This window comes from Atta colombica, unplaced genomic scaffold (assembly GCF_001594045.1).
Source record: "Atta colombica isolate Treedump-2 unplaced genomic scaffold, Acol1.0 scaffold27, whole genome shotgun sequence".
Lineage (NCBI taxonomy): Eukaryota > Metazoa > Arthropoda > Insecta > Hymenoptera > Formicidae > Atta > Atta colombica.
In genome coordinates, this window is record NW_017259370.1 from 3,504,690 (window position 1) to 3,518,998 (window position 14,309).

Here is a 14,309-nt window from a genome sequence, read left to right on the forward strand (position 1 = left end):
AGAAAGGCAAAGGTTAACTCTCACACTCGGTTATTAAGGGTTCGGGTAATAACGTGTTTGCGAGAACGTGCGGTTGCACGCACCGTTCACGAGGTGGAACATGGCATGGCCCCCGGGTGCTCTCTCGGACCCAGCATCTTTCAGAGCCTACGAAAGCGTCGGCGTGGCCGCCCCCGACTCATGGGAACGTCCTCGGGGCAGCATAGGGTCGACGGGATCGCGCACAACCATAGAGCCGCCGTTGGAATTTTTCTTAGGAACTTATTAAAATCTAAAGCTGCCTCATATTAGAATTGCGTCGGAGTCGATCGAGACGATTGCGAGTCGTTTACAATCCCCCAGATAGTTTCTACGAAATCATTATAAACAGATTGCAATAACAGCCACGAAATGTAATAATAGTAATTACAGAAAGAATATAATTACCATGAAAATTGGCGATTATCGAATATTCTTTACACGGAAATTTCACGGATGACAACTCGAGAATAAAAAACATTTCATCTGCGTGTACATCTTTGAAGAATTATTGCTTCAATTTAATTCGCTTTGTTCATAATTTTAACTGTACTTATTGTAAAGAATAAATAATAAAATTTACATTAAAAAAATGTAATTCAAAAATATTAATTATTATGCCGTTTTTAATTAGAAGTTTTCTACTCATAAATACCAAAAGGATACATCATGTCCGACGTATGTCTCTCACAATACTCATGTGAACATTCTAAACACCTCTGTTTCCCACTATAGAACCAGAGTTTCATCCCGCTTCTTCTTGAGATCGCTTCTCTATACAATTCTAATTCCGAAACACCCTGCATCGGCTGACGGAAGATCTGAGAGTTTACCAGTAGGCAATAATTTCGCGGGAATGCGGCGGCACTGCGGCTTTCGTGTCTACGGAAAAGAATTCCGAACGGCTCGATAACGGATCTCACGCCGGATTCCGCGCCATGAACAAATTGGACTCCGCTATTCCCGGATAGAACGGTCGCTGCGAAAATTAACCCTCATCAAAGCACGGTGGCTCTCGCGCTTATCTCGCTAGAATGTGCATAAAATATACGAGACACGAACACGAAGGTAAATACATATAATTAAATATCTAATTTCATGGGTCCAACGTAATAACATTTCTATTATATCTATACGCATCGCGCAGTATTTCATATTCCTACTTTCTCTCGTACATTATATTTCCCATACTCTCTAATACCCCATCTTAGGGAATCCTCAAGTACCTATAATAGAAATAAAAAGATGATTCGCCTATCAAGAATTCTTATCTCGTACAACATACGAGCGCGCTAAGTAATTCCTAAGCGAAAAAAGAAGAGAGGATGACGAATCTAAAAAGAAGATGAAGAAACGGAAGGAACGGGAGAATCAAGAAGCCGAATGGTAATGGAGAGAACGAGAAGAGTAGAAAGAATCCAAGAAGTACCAGAAGAAGGGAGGGGGAGAAAAGGATGAGAAGGTGGCTAGCACGTACGTGAGGTATGCGGGTGAGAAACACCCCGGGGCCGGAGGCGCCCCTGCCGTTCCGCCCACGTTTAAGGTGCCGGTTGCGAGCGGGCCCCGCGTGCCTCCGGGGGCCCCGCGATAAACTCCTGGCTCGGACTCTCTCTCTTTTCTCTCCAGCTGCGAGACTCGCACGCGATCTACGACTCTCGAGGAATCGAACGCCCCCGCGGGCACACGCCGTCATCACGCGAACCTGCAGGTAGAAAAGAAAGAGGGACACAACAGGCCCTCTTCGCGCTTATTTCTACGTTTCAGGTATCACGGGTAATCTCGTGCCTCGCCGTGGTCTTCTGTAATTTCCACGGGCTCGTTCCTTCTCTCTCTTTTTCTTTTTTTTTTTGAAGTCTCAGACATTCCTCAATCTGTTCTCCGGAAAATGAAAATTTTTTGCGTACATCGTTGCGAGCAAACGTTTAGCATCATAATAAATCATCAAAATTCAGTCGTAATTTGAGAAAGTCATTATTATAAAAAACGATATTCTAATTTGTTTCTTAAAATACAATTTCCTGAATTTTCCGATGCAATATTCTTTATTCTGAAATAAATTGCTATTGAATATATTACCACAATGAAGAGGAACGCCGTGCAACTAGCAACCCTACCGTCGCCTGTGTATTAGAACGCTCGTAGCTGCTATTACTTCTACTAGATTAAAGCTCCTACACTAGAAAAAAATTTATTAAATCTTAATACATATTTCTTTGAATAGTATCAAATATTTATTTATAGTAAATAAATATTTATTCGTTAAAAAAAGATAGTTAGTAAATCAAATTAATGATTTTTATATCAAATAAATATACATTCAGTAAATATTTATTTAGAACACTATTTATACAATTTATGCGAATAATTTTAACTTATACTCTCTCATTCTACAACTTTAATTAAGATTATAAAGTGAAATAATATACAGGGAGAAAATATATATTTTTCTTTCTCATAGGATTTTGACAACAATATGATCTTAATCATATATATATATATATATATATATAAAAAAGATTTCTTATCACGATATATGATAAAATGATCCAGAATATTTAAAGACAATAGACTTGTCTTTTTAGCTGAGCTTCTTGCACAGTTCATCTTTTTTTCTTTTTCTCTCCAACGTGGAGTGAAAAGCAAGAAAGATAAACCGTTCAAGAACTTTAGCTGAAAAGAACAGACCTGATATTGAGGAATTGTTAGGACAAATGTTATATTTTGCCATTATTATACGTCTCGTAAGATAATAAGATAGATCCTCTATAATTCCTCGCATCGGATGCAAAAAAAGTCCTTATGCCGATCTTGGGAGGCGGACCAACCACGCAGTAGCGTTACGCGCGATCTCATCCGCGAAGAAGAGTACACTTTTTCCGCATAGCGGTCCCACGCTCTCCGGTGCATTACAGGTTCATCTCCGCCTACCGACCGCTCGCGGGAATACGGTGCATGTTGGCGATCGATATGCACGACTAAATCGAATCGATCGTACGTGTAACTTGTACCAAGCGATCGCGCCGCGAAAATGAAAAAAAAATTACAAATATTGCTCCAAGATATGGATGATCGACCAAACTGGGTGTGTGATGATTAAAGAATTATAGAAATTGAAAAGTGAAACACGAGACGTCAGTCCTTTTCCCTAATTTTTCTTCAATAGGGAAATGAAAGTCAAAATTAAACAGATTAATAATTAAAATCCATATGAGACGTTTATTAAAATTAATCCCCTTATTAATTTAATTTAATTTCTACACAAATACATATTATATGTTTCGAATTTTTTTCTTGTTTTTCACTTCTTTTTAATTTGATTGAGCTCGAAAATTGTCTTTCTTCACATGAACTCTGACACGATCACACGGCATGACATAAATATATGAAATATATAATCCTTACACGTGGCACGCGTATCTTTCTCTAGGGACATCCAATCGAGCCGATATCTCGCAACATCACAAGATCGATAAGCCGGACCCGGGCATTACCGGCACTACGTGCACAGCCCGGCAAATTGCGCGCGTATATATGAATAGAGTCGGCGGTTCTCGCTCGCACACGGCGATTGTCATTAATTAGACAGTTGGCACGCGCCAGGTGAAGCTCGCTCGTATTCACCTGCGACGAGTCACACACGCGTTCGTGTATATTATATATATATATATATATATATAACACGAGCGACACGGCTTTTCGGCCTGCCGCCATGCCGCCGCATTGTGGCTTTTGTGAGACGGCCGGCGTCGTTTATAGGGGTCGCCCACATGACATCTGACCCACATCCGGCCGATGTTCACCAGGCGTCGATATCGTCCGGGCCGTGCCATTAAAATGTCGAATAATTTTGAGACCGCGACGTATGCGGGGGATTTACAGCGGATCGATACGCGCGATACTATGGTATCGCTGTGAGTGTCGCACAACTTGCTCCTATTATATGATCAACCAGAAAACGAGATTATTCTTGTTAGAATTCTTTGAATACGAATGTGGCCAAATGCAATTTAATTATCTTATCTGTAAAATTAACTACTTTTGTTGCATTTATGTCCGTCATTTATGTCCGTTAAAAAGGATTGCCCAGTCGCATAAATAGTATCGTTTTAGCACATTTTACATATTTTATAGCATACTTTAAATACTTCTACACTGTTAAATTTATAGTATCAGATTGAATCTAATTTAAATCGCCACTGCTCCTATATACTAAATATACTTATTTTATATATACTAAACGATAATTAATTTGATACTATATAAACGTCAAATTAATACTGCAAATTTATTATTTATAGTATAAAATAACGATATATTTAGTAGAAGCAGTGACGATTTAAATTAAGTTAAATTTAATACTATAAATTTAACAGTGATTCCTTTTATAATTGTATACAGTGAAAATAATAAAATAACATATAATTACAAGTTTTAAAATAATAAAATAGCAACAGTCCTAATCTCGCACGAGATATTTTCTATATTTATTCATAAAATACTTATATTTATGTATTTCATTCGTATTAAAAAGTATTCTTTTTTCCTTTATATCTATATTTTTGCGTAAAAAGAAAAGTATTTCTGAAACGAAAACAACTTCCGCGTAAACGATACCTGCTTCTGTGCACCTTCTGAAAATTAAAAGGCAACACCTGTACCCCGTACACTCGCACGCTGCAAGATGCCGCTCTCGCGGGCGATGTAACATAATGAGGCGAGACGAGGAGAGTGAACGCGCAACGAAAGCGACCGGGGCCCGCCCGGCGCTCGATAATCGCCAGAAATTCCCGATTATTAAGCGTACAGGTGTTTACACCGGGAACCAATTCCGGATCTGACCGAGACGCCTCCGAGGAATACGCCGCGCGCGTGAACGACTCGTGAGGAACACCCAACACTGATCGAGTGTGCGTTGCCGTTGGTTCTGGTTGGCAGAAAGAAATTCGCTTGAGTTGCAGCTGGTACTTTTTGCACCGTCCAAACTTAAGATGACTGTGCGATAATTATGCAATGTTGATTTTATGACAAAGATGCATTACGTTCACCTCGTCTGTGCAATTAATATGTCAATTACATGTCAATTATAAAACGTTTTTATGTCAGTCTAAGATAATCGATTGATAATTCTGAATCAATTAAAATTTATGTACGAATTCAGTGATGGTAAAATATCATTCTTATTATTTAACTTCGAGTAGACTTTCTTTAACAAGTCTACCTCGAGCTTTATTCGATATTTAATATTAATGTTATTTAAAAATCTATAAAAAAATAGATATCAAATTACTTCTAATCGGATAAATAAAAAATTGCATCTTAGTTTTACATGAAAAATATAACTATATATACTTTATGTTTGCACATAAAAACTTAGGGATGAGGAATACGTAGATGCAATTGGTAACACTTTACTCGAATATAAACCATAATTACCCGCACCTGAACACGAGAGTCGCGACTTTCCAAGATCGCGGATCAATTCGTTGTTGCGAGGTAACGCGTGCCGGCAGGCTTGTTAATGCAAATTTCGCTGTCGTGCCCTTGTTTCACCTCCTCTTCGCTCCCTCTTCCATCGCGAAGCGTTTCACCCTAATTTCCTGCGCCGTAGCACCTGACGGTGCACGAAGTGCAGCGCTGCTCGCGTGCTCACCCAGCAGCTTCCGGTTCCGGCGCGTGCTTAAGCATTCCGGCTGTTTGCACTCGCGAGCGTGAATACGTTGAATGCGCACACAAACATACACACACATATCCACCTGCCCGAGCATACGAACGTCCGCGACGTGCCGCTGCCACTCTGTTTAGTGCCTTCTCCCTGCATTATGCACCTGATCGAAAAGCGGCGCTCTTCATAGATCGATAGATAGAGATGTTAATGATCGCGAATTGAGACAAGGAAAGGGCGCGCAGTTCGACAAATGGCCCATTGAAAATAATTATCGCCCGGCCGTCCGAAAATACTCTCGCGCACAAATCGTTTCGGCATCGACGCAATCATACAATCGGCAAGTCGTAGATACTTGAAGAGTCTTAAGAAAAATCGATACTAAATCGATTTGCTATTAAAATTTGTCGCGAAAAGTAAAATAAAATAACTCTTTGCAATTAAATAAATAAATAGATCTATCTAAATATTTCAAATAAATAAATACATATGTATATATAAATTTTTATCAGAAAGAAAAAAACAGCAAGAATGTATAGCGTATCAATAAGAAAACTATGAAAGTCTATCTACCGTAACGCTTTATAAGCATTCGCAAGCGATTGTGGTCAAGAAAGAAGCTATCGTCAGCATTGTCTGTTTACATAAAATCGCAATACGTTATAATCTGTAGTACAACCAACTATTTGTTCGAACAGCTAATATTTTACATCATGGAAAGGAATAAATTAATTATTGTATGTGCTGCAAATTAATAATACTATTTGCTGATAAAAAATAAAAAATCGATACTGAAGAAATAGATTAGCATAGATTACATCAAACATAAATTACATACATCCCAAATTATAGAATCACAAAAGAAGACAGCACACAAGATATTGCTATATATTTATAAACACTCATCTCTTCGCGCTCGAGAAGGCTGCAGTCTCATTGATTGTCATAATGCCAGACAAGTGCCGTAATTGTAAGAATCGAAGTTGAATCAACTCATACGATAAGAGTTACAATCGTTATAAGGAATATATATGATAGACATTATGATGTAGATGGGCCTTAAATCAACGACGTAAAACATCTTGAAATGACTAAAAATTTTGATAAAAAAAAAGCGAGCTAATATAAGCGACTAAATATAAATGACAAAAATCTATATATTATCTTCAGAAAGATAGATGAAGATTCTTTAAGATAACCTTTGAGGACGAAGAGATAGATCCTTTAATGGCTACGTCGCAGGTGCGAGAGCGGGTCGGTCGGTCGTCCAATATTCGCTTCGCGTTTCACAAGCGAGCGGTGACGCCGATTAACATCGCTGAGAAACGAGGAGCGTATTACACGATATCGGATTAACGCGTTACATGCCAACCAATGGCTTTCTAGCTCCGTCAACTTTTGTATCTCTAGATTTCGAAATATTACTACTAAAACAGTACTACTTACACGTCACGCATAATTGTTTCCGAATTTTTACGCAGTCAATATCTTTCTAGGACATCTTTTCTAAAACGAAATTATTAAGCGTACTATTTACATTGCTAATCAGTTATTTGAACGCGTCGTTTGTCCGCATAATATTACACAATTATTTTGCCTGACCGTCCGGTTCCGAAAAATTGAAAAAGCATTAATTGACAAATTAATCTCATAAAGCACAAAGCTACTTCGTTCTTTCTTTGAGAAATCCCGCTAGATAAATTAAAGTACGCTTAACAGCGTGGAGATCACAGGTGAGCATTCAGTGAACAATCGGCGTGGAAACTGCGCGCAAGCTGGTGTCGGACAAATATTATCGTCGAAACACATCGGACATTCGGGGCGGGCCAAATGCTGACAATTAGCGGTGGCAGGTGGTGATTACCGAGGCCAGAATGATCCTCCTGAACACCGGAAACGTCCCTCTACGTCGGTCCGGCGTGATTCCACGACCTCGCCGTATTAAGACCACGACGCGCAACCCGGGACTCTACGAAGGCGCAATAATTCACGGGCGATCGCGAAAGAAATTGCCGGTCTCGAGTCTCGTACAAGCGCTAACGATCTCCTCGACCAATTACACGTCCCGCGGGTCGATAATCAAAGTCCACTCCGCGTGTGCGGCGATTAGTGTGGAGCTCTCACTCCGCAAGAAGTGGATGAACTAAGGAGAGAGAATTGCAAGAATTCATTTCGTGAGATTGAAATTTCTAATCTGCGAAATGGATGCGATTGAATTCCTGCCTCCTTTCTTTTCTCGCCGGTACGACCATATGGTGTTTCATAGAAAAGACCGAGATAGATAGATGTCTTTCGCCAAATAAATGTAAGTAGTGCTATTAATTTGAACAAAATATAAACTTGTACATACTTAATCCTCCGTCTGTAATCATATTTTTACTCACTCCGTCCGTACTTTAGATCTTTTTTTACTTTAGACCCGTCCCCCCCTCCTCCCTTCAGTCCAAATTTTTTAATATTCTAAATTTTAAAAAATGTGAAAAAATTCTGAGAGTTACTTTTCGACACCTCTGTTATATTACTAAATAATATTTTAACTCAAATGTTGAAATTTTTATCTACTCTCCTTTATTTCAGAAAAATATAAGAGTAAAATTTCTCTTGTGCTAAAAAAAAAAATCTAGATTGCAGACAGTAAAATTAAATGTTTATTAATAGAATTTGTTTTATTTGTTAAATAATTAAATTAAGTTTTAAATTAAATTAATATAAATCGTTAATATGCATAAAATTTTATTGATAATATAGTAGCTCTTATAGTAGCAAAATATTTTAGGTTCGCATCTCTGTATTTAAAACAACACTATGCGGCGAACATTCAGTAATTAGAAGCGAAGCGCGATCGCGCCACCGAAAGTTCGCTCTCGAGTTTCTCACCCTTCTTTCAGTCAGCGCGGAAGAACAGCGGGAGAGGGACAGATGGAAAAAAAGAATCCGACGCAAAAAGGGCATCTCGTTTGCGGCCGACGAGGCACGGAGACCGTGATTCGCTGCCTGGCTGACGCCATATGGCGTGCAAACCAAGAGGCTACTAGTCGATCACCGTTTCGCATTACGCAAACGAACGAGCCGCCACTCTGTCGGTCATTCTGAACGTAAGTACCATAAATCCATGTAAACAGAAAGGACAGCCGGAACGCGATTGCGAGTAACAGTCCAGCTTCTAATTAGATCACTTCTGCGTTCATTTAACATTATGCACTTTTTACATGGATTAGAAAACGAAAATAACAGAAATCAAATATTTTTAATCGGACTATTTAATCATTTGTCTTTCATAAAAAATACCGCAGTGTACAAAATTAAATTCTAAATTAGCTTTCACATTTTCTATATTTTTATTACATTAACATTGTCGGATTTATCTAGAATAATCAAAATCGAGAATAATTGAAGTGGTCCGTTCTTACAAGTTTATTTATAGCACAGAAAACACAATACAAAGCGGACTGTTATTAGCGACTCTCTCGGGTATTTATTTCTTATCTGCGCGTACATGCTTTTAGTATGTTTGTTTCTAATTGCGAGAGAACTCATAATCACGTTATATATCTTATATATAATATGTATTTTGTACATAAAAAATCAAAATGTAAATGTCGCTAAATCCAAAAATAAAAAATAAGATATTGAAATTGAATTGGGTGCCTTAGCATTTAAGTTACAAATTGAATATTTAAAACTGTGTAAAAATGACAAATCTTATAAAATAAAAAAATAGATTAATAAAATTAAATCCCCCCCTCCTCTCTCTCTTTCTCTCTCTCTCTCTCTCTCTCTCTCTCTCTCTCTCTCTCTCTCTCTCTCTCCCTCCCTCTCCCTCCCTCTCTCTCTCTCTCTCCCTCTCTCTCTCTCCTCTGTGTAATCTATATTTTAATTCACTTTTATTTTTATTTATATTGTTTTTTAATGAAATTTGTTTTGACAATTTTTCCTCTGTATTTAATATCTTATTTTCACTTGAATTTTTGACATAAATGTAAAAGAGGAAAAAGCATTATATTTTTTCAATAAATAACTAAATAATTTAATAAATAAAATATAGTGTGTACATTTTTTTTATTAATAGAATAATACAAATATTTTAAAAGGATATATAAAAATTCTATTTAATTCAATAAAATATTTTAAAATTTAATTAGTTTCATCAACATTTTCAAAATCAGCTAAATGCTTTCCTCAGCTGCAAAAGCAGTCAAGTGCAACGTATTTTAATAAATAGAAAATATATATTTCTCATGCCATATTATACATGTTTTGTTAAACTAATAAATTTTTAATTTTTCAAAAGAAGATTCCAGAAAAGATCTCATTAATATTGAATAAAAAATTATAGATGTAAGTTTTTCCATTCTCGTAAAAAAACATTTCAAATGGAGATAACTACATTTGCAAATGGAATACTCATGTTTCCTTTATCCTTCCATTAGTACATGATTGTATAATATTTAAGCTGATTTTACTGACAATGAGTAGATTATTTTCTCAAATTCAATTCTCCATCACATATCATAGGATTCTGAAAATGAATCTCGGTCATCCATACATCAATTTGAGTCCATGGAACGCTTCGATCGCAGATTTTAACTATATCAAATCATGGAAGATATCAATTTCCTTCTACGAATCCGATTTCTAAGATAAGATTAGAAACTGGATGACAAGGAAGGCGAAAGGAGGACGATGAGAAAAAGAGTGCTTCTCTTTCCCATGGTCCATTCCAAGAAATGAAAAAGAGAAAAGAAGAGAGAGAAAGAGAAAGAGAGAGAGAGAGAGAGAGAGAGAGAGAGAGAGAGAGAGAGAGAGAGAGAGAGAGAGACAGCAGGGGCCGTGTTTCTCAATGGCCATAAAAGCCGAATCATAATCGCGGTATCATTAACGACGTCGTGCGAAAGAAGTAATTAAAGCGCGCGGCTCGTGTTCCTCGTGAACTCGAACCCGGCTAGCTCTTTCTCGGTTCGAGTTAACGGCTCCTTCACTCTTACGGGGTTTTGCCGTACAACTCTCGACTACACCACGTCATTCAGCGCGACATCGTGACATCGAGCACATCGAGCACAGGAGAGACACGCCGGAGGAACGCCTCTACCTGTGCGCCGCAAAAAGTGGATTTCTGAACGGCCGCGCCGTTGCAGAAAAGGCTCGTCGGCGCCTCTTTCTCTCCTTTATTTTTTGTATCATCGTTACTTGTTAATCAAATTGCGAAGAGAATTTCAAGATTATTTCCACGCACTAAGAAGCGATAAGATTAATGTACGATCATCAGCTTGCAGCTAGTAAATTATAATTTATATCTTCTACAACGCTTCAACAAGGCGATTTTCAAAACATATTTAAGCGTTCATTATTTCTAATGGTAAAGTTAGCAACCATTTTAATTATTGCTTCAATTATTAAGATTAAATTACTTCAATCATTAAAATTAAATTGTTAAAATCAGATCGCAATCAGTTTCTTTTGCAGATTCTTTACTATTGTATAATAAGAGGATAAAATTTTCTTTATTTACGCATCGATACTTAAATATTTACGTATACAAAGTATCAAATAAAAAATATTAATTATTCAAAAATTTAATGTCTAAACCATCTTTTGTAGGTGTTAATTTTTTTTGGCACCTGCGTTAGTCATTTCGCATCCGAGAGGCAATATCGAATAAAAAATTGCGAGAATTCGTAAGTGCATCTCTGCGTAAAAACAAACTGCGTAATAAAAACGAGCTGCCGCGGCTAACAACATAAAGCACTTAAGCTGTAAGTGACTTTTCTTCGTACTCTGGATACATTTTTAAATATCTAAATGCATTTTATGTCCGGATACTACCTGTATTATTCAAATACTGAAAAATAAAGAGTATCTTCTACCCACACCGACCGGTTAGAAGGTGGATCGTATCTCCAACACGGTGCGCTTCGACATCTCGTTCGCATCCGCGATGATAAAGGGCCTCAGAGGGCTCACAACGGGGTCCGTTCTTTGCGTTCTATCACGCATCTCTTTCTTTCCTTCTTCTTCTCTTCGTTCTTGTTTCTGCGTACAGTAGCCGAGAGACGAGACTGCCTCTGAGTTTGGCTCGAAACTGCATTCCGCAGCCGGCTCCGTTCGAGTCGCGTTGCATTCACCGCCATTGGCGCCACACGCGCATTTCTCGGCATCGCCCTTTTGCACACGCACGTTTCTGCGTGGTAGGTACACCTCGACAATGTCGACACGCACACGACGTCCGCGGATCCGATTTACGCTTCTCGCATAAGCGAAGATACGCGAGACCATAAAATTATATCCAGGTGATTGTTCGCGCGTGTCATCGCTCAGGATTCCGCAGCTTCGTATTACGCACAATACGTGTTCCTAATTTCGTACTTCGCTATTCTCTTTCTCTCTCATTTCCTTCCTCGTAACAATTACGATTTGAAGTGAACACGTACTCGTGTGCATATTCGAGAAGGATTGTACATTTGGCATTTCTTTCGGAACAGATACGGAATGACCTAAGTGCCAGAGTGACGTTAAAAGACGGCATTAGTGACGTCTAACAGACCGAAATAGACATCACTGTGCTGCTTTTTGACGTCACTTCTGTTACTTGGAAAAGCCATTTGATATTTTTAAAAATGTTGATATTAAAAAAAATATATTTCATATTTTCTTTATTATTCTAATTATTACATTAGAAAATTATGATTTATTATATTACTTATTTAATTAAATAATTATTGCTGTTTCATTACATCTCTTTATCATTATTAAATTTTTAAAATATATGTGTAATTAATTACAACACTTTTTTATATTTCACTCAAACTTAGAGATAGAATTTTTTAATTGTTTCACATCATAATCTCCATTCTGACGAAAATCATGTTTCTTTGATTCTGCCGGCAGTTTCGACAGCACGTGGCATACAGCTAAGGTGCGTATTCCGAGTTTCGCACTACCGACTCATGAATAATAAAGCCAGTCGTGTCGAGCGAGCAATGTGAACTCGATGATTCATTCGACACAAGGAGGTAAAGAAGAAGGAAAAGGAGGCGAACACCCATGCAACGCTTTCTCCGCCTCTGCTCTTAGAAAAAAAAAAAAAAAAAAACTATCCTCGAATGCGCGAATGGGGATACATGAAATTAAAACACGATCAAGTATCGCGGGGACAGGTGTCGCCTGGCGAATGACCTCTTTTAAAGAATCAGGTCATTGTACGCGGTCATTGTTCTCGCGTGGGAGAACGTCGCATCGACGAAATGGAGAACGTTCAATCGTATAAGAAAAGAGAGACGAAAAGAAAGAAGAAGGTAAAACATATTCTGTATTTCGCACATCGGGACGAGGATGTCGTCGGTTCAGTACTTCCTCCCTTCTGGGTAAGTCCGTGTTCCTAGGATTCATCCTGTTCTCCGATCCGCCTCGAACCGACCCGACAAACGTGCGCTGCGTTCGCATGCGATGCATAATAATGCAACACGAGCGCGTATGCCAATGCGGTTACACCGGGACTATCCACCTACCTATCTACCTACCTACACCCAGCTATCTAACTATCTACTTATCTATCTGCCGACCCCCGCATTCCCGAGGCAGAGAACTTCGCGCCTCCGTGTTTCGGGGAATGCTTCGTTCTGTCCAAATTTTTAACAGCGAGGCGCCCACTTGTAAATGAAAAACAAAAGACGCTGTTCGCAAATAATTAAGTTTCTATGTAATTAATCATAAACATTATTAATTATGAACAATGTATTTTTGTAATAATATTCGACTTTTTGTGACGAAATTCATAGATATGATGCATAAATAAACGGAATAACAGTAGGATTAAAATATTGTTTTGATCTCAGAATCACTTAAACGTCAATTTATTCCCAACCGAAAAAAGATCTGGGAACGGGATTTCAAATGTACATACCGATGAATATATAAATGAGAGATTGTAAATAAACACAATCTGTCTCTTTCTCTCTTTTACTGTTACACAATTATCTATTATAAATCTCCGTCTCTTATACGTGACGCAAGATAGATCGCAACTAATGGAGCCAAATTGGCTCACGATTAAAATTAATTCGATGTTGCCGAGCATCGATCCATATTTTATTCCAAGCCATTGTTGCTTTCGTGCAGATGTCCGGTGCGAGGAAGAAATATCCTCAGCGTCGAATTCGTGCTACAGTGTCACCCGGACGACGAATACTGGGAATGTCTGGCCAGTATGGCGCCAGCCACACGTCGGTAACTTTATATCACACATCTAAGTACGGCACTGGTGAGGGCCGACATACCCGGTCACGATTCAACGACTCAAGCCCACCGAATATATTTATACGACAGGCGACGCGGGAGCAGCCAGGAGGTGGTGGAGCACAGGGGAGGAACGGGTACATCTGTTTCCATCCGGGCACGTGTCTACGGAATTAGAACGTATCGAGGGAGACGAATACGCGCGCGAGAAACGAGCCTCGCGAGGACGACAAGCTATAAGACTGAGAATACCCACCCGTGGCCCCGCGATCGCTGGACCGACGGATTCTGGGATGCCTCGCGGTCAGCTGGCGCGAAATAACAACGCGGGCAAACATACTTGTTTCGAAAATAGTGCTCAAAGCGATATATATATATATATATATATATATATATA

General features: G+C 38.6%; 1 pseudogene; it reads left to right on the forward strand.

Moving 5' to 3' along the window:
- The first annotated feature begins 1,363 nt into the window (after positions 1–1,363).
- Positions 1,364–14,234, forward strand: LOC108689344 (annotated as a pseudogene).
- Positions 14,235–14,309: the final 75 nt, after the last annotated feature.